We start from the raw sequence: 15,616 nt of genomic DNA on the forward strand, positions 1-15,616 counted from the left end.
TATAAAGTGATTACATTTTGCTTCTATAATTTTTTTTGCTTAGCTATTTTTGAAGTATGGTTATTGTAAGCCAAAAATAAAATTCTAAGCCCCACAACCATCTGAATGGATTCCTCCTCTCCAGCGAAGGTATTCCAAAGTTAACCTGATAAACTAGTTCAGGCCATGATGGGAAGTGGAGAAGGAACTGACTCATTATTCCCTTCTCCCTGTTGGAATTACTGTTAGAACAGGCTGTTTAAGTCTGATAAGAAACATTTATAGTCTATTATCTCTGAAGCCTGCTACCTGAAGGCTTCATCTATATGATAAAACCTTGGTCTCCACAACCCCTTAATCATAACCCAAACTTCCCTTCTTTAGCTAATAGCTCTTTCAACCAGTGGCCAATCAGAAAATCTTTAAATCTGCCTATGAACTGAAAGCTCCTGCTTTCAGTTGCCCCACCTTTCTGGACCAAACCAATGTATATCTTACACATATTGATTGATGTCTCATGTCTCCCTAAAATGTATAACATTAAGTTGTAACCTAGCCACTTGGGTCAGGCACATGTGGTCAGGACCTCCAGAGGCTGTTACAGGCATGTCCCTAACCTTGGAAAAATAAATTTTCTTTCTGTTTTTTTTTTTTTTTTAATATGTATATATTTTATTGCATTTTAGGTTCTCAGTACATGTAAAGAACATGCAAGATTGTTGCATAGGTACATATATGGCAATGTGGTTTGTTGCCTCCAACCCCCTTACCCATATCTGGCATTTCTCCCCATGTTATCCCTCCCCAACTCCACACCCCCTACTGTCCCTCCCCTAGTCCACCCCCACAGCCCTCAGTGTGTGATGCTCCCCTCCCTGTGTCCATGTGTTCTCATTGTTCAACATCCACCTGTGAGGGAGAACATGTGGTGCTTGATTCGCCGTTCCTGTGTCAGTTTGCTGAGAATGATGGTTTCCAGGTTCATCCAAGTCCCTCCAAAGAACATGAACTCATCGTTTTTTATGGCTGCATAGTATTCCCTGATGTATATGTGTCGCATTTTCCCTGTCCAGTCTATCATGGATGGGCATTTGGGTTGGTTCCAAGTCTTTGCTATTGTAAATGGTGCTGCAATGAGCATTCATGTACGGGTGTCCTTATAATAGAATGATTTATAATCCTTTGGATATATACTCAGTAATGGGATTAGAACTGTCTCAGAGATTTTGCTTTACATCATAATCCAAAAAATAATAATTAATTAAAATACTAATCTCTTACAAAACATTGTTAAGTACGTTAAATTATTTTCTTTTAAATGTTTTGATATTTAAATGCTGAGTCAGCTCTTGTAAGCACCTTCATGTTAGGAATTTGCCTGAATTCTTTATCCATTGCACTTCGTATGTGCAGACCCCTGCGATTTCCCCAAATGTGGGAAACTCGACTGCATAATTTGTGGTAGTGGGGGACTGCATTTGCACTTTCCCCTGAGGAAAAAAAAATTGCCTCAATTCTTGCATCATTTAATCTCGGATCTAGTACATTTCAAATGCTCAAAAAATTTATTTGATACAATTTATCATATTTTGCAAAAAGGCCTTTTTAATGTCAACAAACAATTCTAATATAACTATAGTATATGTATATGCAATTTATTCTTCTCATCTGTTTAACAAAATATATAAAGATTAACAATTGTTTGCAGAATAAACAAATAATTGCATATTAGAAGAAATTATTTGACTTGATTAGATTATCCACTACCTTTTGGTAGACAAAATACTAGCTAAAGAACAAGAGATGTGCCTTTTTAAAAATGTTTACAAGTTAAAAAAAAATGAGGCATATTTATTTTCTGGTAATAGGATTGCAAAATATATAACAGAAACACAGCCAGACTTTCTTTTACCATTAGCAGAAATCAAAGACATTTAGAGACAACTTCTAGAAGAAAACATTTTATAAAATATTTTAAACCTTGAAAACTCAGAAAAGAGATAAATGTTTCCATTATGTATTGAGAAAAAAAAAAAAACAAAAAAACCTCTTAGAGGCTTCAGAATTGGCAGTCTCTAAGGTTAATGAGTAGGAGCTGTGGGGAAAAATGTTTTCTCACTTGGCATATCTACACTGTAGTTATAGCATTTTCTGCATTGTATTGCTACAATATTCTAGCTACGTATTGGCTAAAATAGCTCTTCCAAGAGTTTCTCTCTGGTGCCTTTTCATTAAAGCATAATTATATTTTCCAAATAGATACAAACTTTTTCAAGGTCATCCTGAAACTTTGTGTATAGTGGGACAGTAGTGAGCATGGTGATTTGCTGATATTTAATGTCTCTAGTATTTAAATAAGAATATATATCATGGTTCTATCTGAAAACAAACAAAATTAGACATTTTATAAAGAAGACAAGATAATCAAAATTTAAGCAAAATTATGGACACATGTAAATATAATTTTAACAATTGTATCACTAAATCTAGTTGGCACTCATATATCTGAGTACAAATAAAGGCACAGTCAGAGTTTTTTTAATTTTCATTTATTATTATTACTATTTAAATGGAGTCTCTTTGTGTTTCCTAGATTGGTGTGCAGTGGTAGAATCTTGGCTCACTGCAACCTCCACCTCCCAGGTTCAAGTAATTCTCCTGCTTCAGCCTCCCAATTAGTTGGGATTACAAGTTCAGGCCACCACGCTCAACTAATTTTCATATTTTTGGTAGAGACGGTTCCACCATGGCTGGTCTCACACTCCTCACCTCAAGTGATTCCCCTGCATTGGCTTCCCAAAGTGCTGGGATTTCAGGTGTAAGCCACAGCACCTGGCCAACAGTCATAGTTTTTAAATGAATTATACTAAACTTTTGAGGAAATCATATGCCATATCTTATACAATTTTTCTTTTTTCTTTTTTGAAAATTGCAGAAGTGTAAAACCTCTCACATATAGTATAATATTGATGGCAATATTCCCCAAAAGCCTGTATGAAACAGTCACATATTCATGAAAATATGAGTATACTGAATTATCAATGTGCAAATAAAATAATGATAGAGGCAGGAGAAGTTTTTCTCCTTAGTTAAGCTAAATCTGGGTTCTTGTCTCACGACCAGGAAAAATTGGGCACACAGACACACTGAAGGATGAGGAGGTCAGAATTTATTAGGTGAAAGGAAAGCTCTGAGCAAAGAGAGGGATCCTGCATGCAGATTGGTTCCACCGAATTCCCTCAGTGCATGTGGCCTCCAGTTCCTGCAGGCATACCTAGGAAAGTCCCCTGAGCAGGTTCCCTTATATGCACAAAACATTTGGTGTTAACACTTGGGCAGGTTGGAGATTCTCCAGGGATCCTTTCTTATCTGCCTGGGAGTTTGTCTACTTCCTTTCTATATTAATAATACATTGTAATCATGTAGCTTTTAAACTTGAAGAGCATGAGTGATATACTATTAATAAAATTATTACTATATATATGAATATTAACCAAATATTACTATTTGCCCATATTAAAAACACTTAACATATTTCAATAATAAAGACTTTTGGTAAACAACCAAAATATCTACATAAAACCTCTAGAAATCATATTATTTAATTAGGACAATTTTTATCTTAATTAAATCATTAGGACCATTTTCATCTTAATTAAAATGTTAAGATTAAGATAAGAACTCTAATTACCTGAATTTCTAGTCAAAATTTCATTGGCTATTTTAGCTGACATACTAGAACAATAAAAAGTAGTATAAAGGTTAAAAAGCAATAAATGTAATTTACAAAACATAGGATTAAATATCAATAAAGTCATTGTCTATATAAAAACTTATAGCTAATAGAATTCTAGTGTACACATTCTGGAACCAGGCATGGTGGCCTATGCCTATATTCCCAGCACTTTGGGAGGCCAAGGTGGATGGATCACAGACTCAAAAGTTCGATGCCAGCCTGATCAATATGGAGAAATCCTGTCTCTACCAAAAATACAAAAAATTAGCCAGATGTGCTGGTGCATGCCTGTAATCTCAGCTACTCAGGAGACTGACGCAGGAGAATCACTTGAACCTGAGAGGAGGAGGTTGCAGTGAGCCGAGATCCTGCCATTGCACTCTAGCCTGGGCAACAAGAATGAAACTCCATCTCAAAAAACAAAACAAAAAAAAGGATGCACATTCTAAAAGATCATTGCCCTAAATGTTTCAATGCTCTTTGGTAACTACAAACAACATAGGAATAAACAAAAAAATATAAAATCGGACTGTAGCTATAAGTATTATCTTATGAAGGAAATAGAATAGGGCAAACAAATAATAATTTATACTTCTAATGAAATTTAAATCTGCATATATCAGCCATTCTACTTTCAGGAAAAACTTGAAAAACCTGGGAAAGCTTTCACCAATCTATATAGGAAAACTTGGACAAGGGTATTTATTTATTATACATTTTATGAGTTGTATAATAAACAAATTATAACTCATATAATAAATAAATGTATAGCGTGATTATAATACATGAATAAGGAGGAAACTCATTAAATGTAGAATAGTGGTTACTTTCAGGCGAGAGGAAGAATAAGACTAGGGAGTCAAACAATGGAGACATAGAAGAATTAAACAAAATGATCAATGAGAGAGACTTATGGATAGGCATTGAATGTACATGTTTATAGCAGAGGATGTGACACCTTTTCAAATGCACATCAATATTTAAAGGTGACTATATATTACATCATAGAGAATATCAGCAAGTTTCTTGAAATAGAAATATATCACTCCCTGATCAGAAAGCAAACAGGAAATTTTTACTAAAATAAAAACAAGAAGAAAACCTCTTGGGCAAAAAGGGAAACGTAAATCTTAAAAATCCAATCAGATAGCTATAATGTTTATTTTTTAAAACCAACAAGGGACAGATATTTTATGAAGCATTTCTTTAAACCATTATTAAGAGACTAGAAAAATCTCAATATCAAACTGACTAATCTTACAACTGCAAGCCAGTATCACTTCTGCATTTAAATGTAAATATTCTTAAAAATAAAAATGAAAAATATCTGTTCTGTAGAAAGATAATGAATAGAGTCATATACTACTTACAAAAGGAGTGAACATTTGTTTGAACAATCTAAAACACTGTAATTTGATTAACTGTATTCACATATAATAGAAGAAAAATGTCATGGCCAACTTAAGAGACATACTCTAAATCCATTTTGTAAAAATAAAAGCCTATTTCCTGACAGAGTGAGCACCAAATAAACACAAAAACTTTACAGTGTTAAAAAATGTATAGGACATCAAATCCTATTTGATAAACTTTAAAAAAGTAGCTTTAACATATAGAAAGATGAGATCAAATTGCCATTTGCAGAAATTATGATTAAAACCAAACTCTCATCCATCAGATATTTTGGGGATATCTTCTTGCAATACACTTGTAGCAGATAAAGCCAAAAATGAGACATGTATATTACACATGTATATACACACATCCTAAAAGTAATAGAAACCTACAATTTACATTTACTGAAGTGACAAAATGACTCAGACATATTCACAAGAGAAATACTGGTTTGGCATTTTCTAAGTACTGAAAGAAAATAACTACCATTATAGCATTTTATTTCCATTGGGAAATATCCGCCAGAAATATTGACAAATAAAATACAATTTCAGACAAAAAAATTGGGGAACCCCTTTACCTGGTACCAACACTAGGATAAAGTATGTAAATATATATGTATATGTATCTATGTTTACATTCATGTCTGTACATATATGCTATTTATCAATCTATGTATTAATATTTTAATAACTATTTTCTATCACAAAAAAGGTGATTCAGACTCATTTTTTATTCTCCATACTTGAGCAATGGAATCAGCATTATTAAATTTGTTTGAGTATATAATAGTAATATAAATATATATTACTATATATAAGCTAGTAATATAAATATATACTCATTTATAAAAATATAAATAAAATATACAGATATTAAAAATGTAAATTAATATATAAACTAGTAATATATTTCCAAATGTAAAAACTATTCAAAAAGGGAAACTCTGAGAATGTCATCTCCATTTATCTTTTAAAACTTGTTTCCACCCACTCTTTGTAAGTAATCAAAATGATTAGCACTGCCTTGCCTTCTCTGTTTTTGCTTTTACAAAGAAAAAAAATAAAAGAAAATAAACATTTGTATGTTTTACCAAACTTTTTATTAAATGTAATTCATCACTGATTATTAGAGAAATGCAAATCAAAACCACCTTGAGATACCACCTCACGTCAGTTAGAATGGCAATCATTAAAAAATCTGGAGGCAACAGATGCTGGAGAGGATGTGGAGAAATAGGAACACTTTTACACTGTTGGTGGGAGTGTAAACTAGTTCAACCATTGTGGAAGACAGTGTGGCGCTTCCTCAAGGACCTAGAAATAGAAATTCCAGCAATCCCATTACTGTACTAGGTATATACCCAAAGGATTATAAATCATTTTATTATAAAGACACATGCACACATATCTTCATAGCAGCACTGTTTACAATAGCAAAGACCTGGAACCAACCCAAAAGCCCACTGACGATAGACTGGACAAGGAAAATGTGGCACATACACACCATGAAATACTATGTAGCCATAGAAAAGGATGAGTTCATGTCCTTTGTAGGGGCATGGATGAATCTGGAAACCATCATTCTCAGTAAACTGACACAAGAACAGAAAATCAAACACCCCATGTTCTGACTCATAGGTGGGTGTTGAACAATGAAAACACATGGACACAGGGAGGGGAGGATCACACACTGGGGTCCTTTGTGGGGGTAAGGGAGGGGCAACTTGGGGTGGGGGGGTCGGAGAGGGACAACATGGGGAGAAATGCCAGATATAGGTGACAGGAGGATGGAGGCAGCAAACCCCATTGCCATGTATGTACCTATGCAACAATCCTGCATGATCTGCACATGTACCCCAGAACCTAAAGTAAAATAAAAAATAAATAAATAAATAAAATGCTTCGTGGCACTAAAATAATTACTTGTTATAAATTTTTTTAATTAGCATCTTTAATTTGAAAACATATCTCAGAAATAACATTATATCAGTTAATAGACAGTTAATAGAAATTTTTACCACTTTTTGCAGTATGAAATGCTTCATTATGTGGATGTATTAATTTATTCAATTCACTGTTCTGTTTACAGGCATAGTGTTTTATTTTTCCTTTATCTTGTTTTAGTTACAAATACTACATGAATATTTTAGCTTTTGTTGATATTTCATTGGCTGTAATTCATAGAAATAAATTTACTAGACCTAAAGTTAAATGTCAATGTACTTTTGTTGGATATTGACAAATTTCTCTCCAGTTAAAACTATGTATGAGTAACGTTTTATCCATAGGTTCACTCTCAGACCGTCATCATACAGTTTTGTACTAATCTGACAGGATAAAAGTGAGAAATTAAACCACAGTGTAGTATAATTTGCATTTCTCTAATTATAAATAATAGCAAAGTTTTTGTTCTTTGCTTTTGTTTTTTAGATACATCTGGGAGCCAGCCTGAAAACTACACTAAAATTATTATTGCCATAATACCATAATGGTATTATGTCCTTATTTAGTCCCCTTCTACACTGAAACAAGGCTTGCCCTTGTGTCCAACAGGGCTGTATATGTGTTGGTGTGTGACTTCTAAGAACAAGCCATAAAAGGCATGCCTGCCATAAAAAATAAACTTTCAGACTCTTGCTTTGTTCAACTGAGAATAATCCGACTGCCATTCTGTGACAACACTCAAGCTGTCTCTTGGAGAGAATCTATCAAGAACAACTTAAGTACTTAATAAATAGTCAATACCAACTCTCAAGTCTGTGGGAGTGATTCACCTTTATATCAAGTCATCCAGCCACATTTCAGTCTTCATATAATTCTAAACCTGGATGATTTCTGAATACAGCCTCATAAAAGATTTAAGTCAGAAATTCCCTGCCACTTTATCCTAGTGTTGGTACCAGGTAAAGGGGCTCCCCAATTTTTTTGTCTGAAAATGTATTTTATTTGTCAATATTCCTGGAGGATATTTCCCCATGGAAATAAAATGCTATAATGGCAGCTATTTTCTTTCAGTACCTAGAAAATGCCAAACCAGTATTTCTCTTGTGAATATGTCTGAGTTATTTTGTCACTCTAGTAAATGTAAATTGTAGGTTTCTATTAATTTTAGGATTTTTGTCTGACTTTCTCTTCAAACAGTTTTGTTATTATGCTAAGTGTGATTTTATTTGATCTGTCCTATCAGGTTTTGCAGAACTTCTGAAGTCTTTGTAGATGGATGTATTTTGTCAATTATTTTTTAGTTTTGTAAACATCTCATTCATTATTACTTATGATGTTGTCCATCTGCTTCAAACTGCATTTTTCTGTTGATAAATAATTCTGTTCAAATATTGTCTCTTTAGTTGCCTCTAACCTGTTATTAAGCACATCTACTGACTTCATAATTTAAACTATCTTTTTTATTTTTTGAAGTACCACTCTTTATTTTTATAAATTTCAATTCAATGCTGAAATTTGCATTGTGTCATTTATATTCTTGACCTTGCAATTGTCAACTAACATTTTTAACAATAATGATGTCTGTATCATTCAGGAGTCCTTTTATGGTGAATTTTGGTTTTATCTCCTAATGTGACCCTAAGTTTGCATTGAGTGTATATTTGTATAAATACACATACGTACACAAACAGAAAAAAATTAGGGACTCTAAATAATGTCATTTTCCTGGCAAGAGTGGTTATTTTGCTTCTGGAAGCCATTAAAAAATGGGTAGGTGATCTTAATTTGTCTTGTATTGTGGAGATTCTAAGGTTTATTTTATTTTGATAGGCAATTTCTAAACTGTTCTTTCTTTAGTTTGTCTCATTTCAGAGTCTGTACTAAAACCCTACAGCGTTTTCTAGAGACCCTCCATCTGCAGTGGACAGTGATCTCCATAGTAACCTGCCAAAAGCTGTTTTAGCCTCAGAGATGCTTAGCCACTGCTTATTTGCTTAGTTATTAGCCTTTTTTATGCTGCATTTAAAGAACAAAAACGCCCTGGAAGGAAAGAGTGTTGCAAGATGTAAGGCTCATTTGCATTTCTGTTTTCTCTGTGATCCTGTAAACTCTGTATCTGTCTACTATCGTGACCCTGAACTCTAACATTTGTCTCTTCAGCCCCGACGATTGAAGACAATGCTGTTGTATTCCACATTCTCTAAGTTACGGTTTTCTATGTAGCTCTTCAGGGCCTTACTTCTTCAGGACCTTATGCCAAATGCCTCTAGAGAAAAATAGCAAAAAATTGAAGTTTATATTGTTTTGTTTCCTCCTTCTTGCTGGAATGTCAGCTTCTGATTCTAATTGAATTTTATTAACATTTTCCTTTTTAGAGCATAAGGTCCTACCAGCCAGTTTTATATAGCTAGAAGTGGACATTTACTTGCTCTCTTGTTCGCAATATTCACAGTATTAAATTGTACTTAAATTATTTTCCTAATATGAGTAAATATGTGTTAGCCTGTTTTGTACTTTTTCCAAGATTTAAAAATTGATATTTAAATAATTTTGAAGAAACTGATATCTGATTTCTTTCTACATTCTTTAACAATAATTATTTATTAAGATTTCATTTTCCCTATCATTTGGATCAGTGCACATGTCCATTCCCTTTCATTGTAACTCTAATTTATAATTTTCTTTTATCTTTTAACTGAAAAGACTTTTTTCTTACGTGTGCATGGTGATACAATTGCTGTTGTTCTTTTCATACTGATTCTGTAAATTCTTTCTTGGAGACAATAACCGTTCTAATAATTGTAAGGAGATAGACAATCATCACCTTATAGAAGACATACAACACAATTTTGTAATAGTGTCCCTTGTAATTCATTGCCTATTGATGCTGGGGGTTACTGATATTAGGTATATTGTAAAATAATTAGTTTAGTTTTGTAAAAATAAATAAAAATAAATATATTTTAACTTGCAAAAATAAATAAAAATAAAAAATAAAAATATTTTTACTTGTAAAATAATTAGTTTAGTTGCATGGGTATTAGGAGTTCTGTTCGTCCTTCTTACTGTCTTTATAACCTTGTACAAATTACACCAACATTTCCGATACTCAATTTATATTCTTCTCTGAAATTACTTTAAAGAGACATAGTTTCCTTTATAGTAATTATAGAGTTGAAAATTTGAGTTATACATTAGAACAACACAGACTTTTTTGGATGCCATTATCTTTATATGTAGCTTTTTCTAAATATATACACTGAAAAATATGTAAGAATGTAGAAAAATAGCAATAAAACCTGCATACTTGTCAACCTAAAAAAGCAAAAGTAACTGCAATTTCTCTACATGATTATTTTCCCAGCCTATCTTAAATGCTGATTTTTTTTTTTTTTTGGATTCTATGAGCATCACTACCATAGTTTGTGTGTATGTGTTTGTGTGTGTGTGTCTGTGTGTATGTGTGTGTGTGTATGTGTGTGTGTGAGTATACATATGTGTATATATATATGGCTTACAGTTTAGCTTGTGCTTAGTATTTCCAGAAAAAAGATTTTTATTTGTTCATCCAACTGCTCATTCAGCTGTATTGAACTAGAAGTGAAGCACTTCCTCTTTGTAATGGTTTAATAGACACAGTTTGACAAATGTTTTTCAATAAGCTTTACCTTATTCCTGAAAAAATCAGGCATTCTCTAAGCAGGCAAAAGCTAATAAATCAAATGCAGTGTTAATCAATAAAAGTAATCAGGCTCTGATGCAAAACCTGTCTATTACAATATGTAACAACTAGCTTTTGGGTGTACTTTAAGACATAATTTAAAGTGTAAACACAGAGTTGTTCATTCTACTTTGTTTCAAATAACATTAGAATTTTAGATAAGACAAGTTTAACCAGATTATTTGAGAGTATGAGCACTGATGAGTATAAAAAATGCTAAAAAGAATCATGGAATTCAGTGTGAAAACAATTCTATGTAATATGATGTATCACATAAAAATAAGCTCTGCTGTGTAATTCCAAATGAGACTTTGTATGCGAAATGAAAATGTACCTTTGTGATTTACGTGTCATTCAAAGTTTTCATCTAACTTTCATGTCACTATCTATTTTGCATTTTTCTTATCCTATAATCAACTGCAGATTTTTTTTATTGCACTTTAGATCTGGGGTACATGTGCAGATCAGCAAGATTGTTGCATAGGTACATTCATGGCAAGGTGGTTTGCTGCCACCATCCTCCCATCATCTATACTTGACATTTCTCCTGACACTATCCCTCCCCACCCTCCCTCCCACCATCCTTCCCCTAGCCCCCGACAACAGACCCCAGTTGTGATGCTTCCCTCTTTGTGACCACATGTTCTAATTGTTCAACACCTGCCTATGAGTGAGAACATGCGGTGTTTGATTTTCTGCTCTTGTGTCAGTTTGCTGAGAATGATGGTTTCAAAGTTCATCCATGTCCCTACAAAGGACATGAACTCATTGTTTTTTATGGCTGCATATTATTCCATGGTGTATATGTGCCACATTTTCTTTGTCCAGTCTATCATTAATGGACATTTGGGTTGGTTACAGGTCTTTGCTATTTTAACAGTTCCTTGATGAACATGTGTTTGCATGTGTCTTTATAATAGAATGATTTACAATCCTTTGGGTATATGCCCAGTAATGGGATTGCTGGGTCAAATGGAATTTCTATTTCTAGATCCTTGAGGAATTGCCACACTGTCTTTCACAATGGTTGAACTAATTTACACTCCCACCAACAGTGTAAGAGTGTTCCTATTTCTCCACATCCTCTCTAGCATCTGTTGTCTCCAGATTTTTTAATGATTGCCATTCTAACTGGCGTAAGATGGTATCTCAATGTAGTTTTGATTTGCATTTCTGTAATGACCAGTAATGATGAGCATTTTTTCATAAGTTTTTTGGCTTCATGTATGTGTTCTTTTGTAAAGTGTCTGTTCATATCGTTCGCCCACTTTTGAATGGCTTTGTTTGTTTGTTTCCTGTGAATCAGTTTTAGCTCTTTGAAGATTCTGGATATTAGCCCTTTGTCAGATGGGTCTATTGCAAAAATTTTTTCCCATTATGTTGGTTGCCACTTCACTCTAATGATTGTTTTCTTTGGCTGTGCAGAAGCTCTGAAGTTTAATTAGATGCTATTTGTCTATTTTGGCTTTTGTTGCCATTGCTTTTGGTGTTTTAGTCATGAAGTCTGCCTATGCCTATGTCCTGGATGGTTTTGCCTAGGTTTTCTTCTAGGGTTTTTATGGTGTTAGGTCTTATGTTTAAGTCCTTAATCCATTCAGAGTAATTTTAGTGTAAGGTGTCAGACAGGGGTCCAGTTTCTGCTTTCTGAACATTGCCAGGCAATTTTCCCATCACCATTTATTAAACAGGGGATCCTTTCCCCATTGCTTGTTTTTATCAGGTTTGTCGAAGATTAGATGGTTGTAGATGTGCGGTGTTGCTCTGGAGGCCTCTGTCTTGTTCCATTTTTCTATGTCTCTGTTTTGATACCAGTACCATGCTGTTTTGATTACTGTTGCCTTGTAGTGTAGCTTGAAGTCAGGCAGTGTGATGCTGTGAGCTTTGTTCCTTTTGCTTAGGATTGTCTTGGCTATGTGGGCTCTTTTCTGGTTCCATATGAAGGTTAAGGTGTTTTTCTCCAGTTTGGTGAGGAAGGTCATTGGTAGTTTGATTGGGATAGCATTAAATCTATAAATTACTTTGGGCAGTATGGCCATTTTCATGATATTGATCTTCCTAAACATGAGCATGAAATGTTTTTCCATCTGTTTGTGTCTTCTCTTATTTCCTTGAGCAGTGGTTTGTAGTTCTCCTTGAAGAGGTCCTTTACCTCCTTTGTTTGTTGTATTCCTAGATATTTTATTCTTCCTATAGCAATTGTGAATGGGAGTTCGCTCTTGATTTGGCTCTCTGTTTGTCTGCTATTGGTGTATAGGAATGCTTGTGATTTCTGCACATTGATTTTGTAACCTGAGACTTTGCTGAAGTTGCTTATCAGCTTAAGGAGATTTGGGGCTGATACGATGGGGTCTTCTAAATATACAATCATGTTATCTGCAAATAGAGGCAATTTGACTCTCTCCTTTCCTAATTGTATCCCTGGTATATCTATTTCTTGCCTGATTGCTCTGGCTAAAACTTCCAATATTATATTGAATAAGAGTGGTGAGAGAGGGTATCCTTGTCTAGTGCCTGATTTCAAAGGGAATGCTTCCAGATTTTGCCCATTCAATATGATATTGGCAGTGGGTTTGTCATAAATAGCTTTTACTATTTTGTGATATGTTCCATTGATATCTAGTTTATTTTGAATTTTAGCATAAAGGGCTATTGAATTTTGTCAAAGGGCTTCTCTGCATCTATTGAGATGATCATGTGGTTTTTGTCTTTGGTTCTATTTATGTGGTGGATTACGTTTATGGACTTGCATATGTTGAACCAGCCTTGCATGCCCAGGATGAGGCCTACTTGATGGTGATGGATATGCTTTTTGATGTGCTGTTGCAATCGGTTTGCTATCAACTGCAGGTTTAATGACATGCCTAGTTCTTTTTATCAAAATCATATTTGGTTAAAATGTTCTACACTTTATGCTTTGTTTACATAAATATTTAAATTAATTAGTTGACTGCATAAGATACTTAGAGTAGGCTGGGTGCAGTGGTTCATGCCTGTAATCCCAGCACTTTGAGAGACAGAGGCAAGCAGATTATGAGGCAGAAGATCAAGACCAACCTGACCAACATGGTGAAATCCTGTCTGTACTAAAAATACAAAGATTAGCTGTGCATGGTGACACATGCCTCTAATACCAGCTACTCGGGAGACTGAGGGAGGAGAATTGCTTGAACCATGGAGTGGAAGGTTGCAGTGAGCTGAGATCTTGTCATTGCACTCCATCCTGGCAACAGAGCAAGACTCCCTCTCAAAAAAAAAAAAAAAAAGATACTTAGAGTAGCAGAAAAACTAGAATAACAGTGGAATATTAAAGCAATTGAACATTTAAAAAAGAAAAAGAAATTAAATAAATTATTAGAAGAAATTGTATAAAAATGTTTATAACAGATGTGTACTGGAGGACATAGGCCAAGAAGATATTAAAACCAAAAATAACAAAAGCTACAATTAACTCATGTCATTAAGAATAAAAGAAAGCTTAGTTGGAACACATGATTTTTTAGAATTGCAAAACTTTTATGTTACAAAAACAAGTATCTCAACCAATTTTTGCTAAAATAAACTTCCCCAATTCTTCTATATATAAAAATGTTAATGAAAAGTACTTTACAAACTTTAAAGTCCATACAAATAATAAATACTTAAGATTATTTTATCAAAAAATGCTAATAACATTATCTTTCTAAAAATATTAATATACGAAGCTCTTTAAATATTCACTCTAAATATCACTAATCTAGCAATATAACTATAACAGCAATCTGTCAAAAACATTTACTATTGTTTACTACACAAGCATGTGATTTCTGACATATGATGTATAGCAGTGGGGTCCCAAACCTCTTTGGCACCAGGGACTGATTTTGTAAAGACAATTTTTCCACAGACCAGGGTCAGGGGATGGTTTTGAGATTATTCAAATGAATTACACTTATTGAGCACTTTATTTATATTATTATTATATTGCAATATATAATGAAATAATTATGCAAATCATTATAATGTGGAATCAGTGGGATCCCTGAACTTGTTTTCCTGCAACTAGATGGTCCTATCAGGGGGAGATGGGAGACAGTGACCAATCATCAGGCATTAGAGTCTCATAAAAAGCATGCAACCTAGATCCCTCACATATGCAGTTCACAATTAGGTTCACACTCCTCTGAGAATCTAATGTCACTGCTGATCTGACAGGAGGTGGAGCTTAGTAAGTAATGCAAGTGATGGGGAGTGGCTATAAATACAGAGGACGCTTCTCCCCCTGGGTTTGCCCAGTGGATTTCTTAACAGACCACAAATAAGTACCAGTCCATGGCCTGGGGGCTGGAAACTCCTGGTTAACAGTCTGTATTGCAAGTCTATAAACAGCTCTCTCATATTTGAAAAATGAAATATAAAACTTTAACTTGGGGTTTATTTGTAAATGTTCCCACATCTGAGCTTCATCTTAAGTATTTATAGCCCATGGAGAGCTGCAAAATATATTTAAGACTAAAGCGCTTTAGATGAGCAACAGCCAGTTTGGGGACTAGAGAAATACAAAGTCTTTTGCTGTGGTGATTCCCTAATATTATTAACTGCTTAAACAGCAGGCAGAAAGGAACACTGGGCACTGTAAAACACCAGCATTGACTTGTATATTTGGTTCAGAAACATGACAGCTAGTGTAGCACAGCTCACCAACTGGAACCTCATTACCAGGCTCATTATGGACTTATTGCTAGAGTAAAGCTGCACACTGTGTTAACTCCAGCTAGGAAGGAAATTGGAGTACCAGGGGCAAAATCATGTATGTGACCTGTCAGATTAAGACATACTGTTGGCTAAAATCTAAAAGCTGTT

The 15,616-nt window shown here is 34.1% G+C and overlaps 1 non-coding gene across 1 annotated transcript; it reads left to right on the plus strand.

Moving 5' to 3' along the window:
* Positions 1-1,305: 1,305 nt before the first annotated feature.
* Positions 1,306-1,472, plus strand: LOC119468296. Its single transcript, XR_005196962.1, has one exon. It is a non-coding gene; the product is annotated as a U1 spliceosomal RNA (small nuclear RNA).
* The last annotated feature ends 14,144 nt before the right edge of the window (positions 1,473-15,616 follow it).

Source organism: Cebus imitator, unplaced genomic scaffold (genome assembly GCF_001604975.1).
Source record: "Cebus imitator isolate Cc_AM_T3 unplaced genomic scaffold, Cebus_imitator-1.0 Scaffold408, whole genome shotgun sequence".
NCBI classification, from domain to species: Eukaryota; Metazoa; Chordata; class Mammalia; order Primates; family Cebidae; genus Cebus; species Cebus imitator.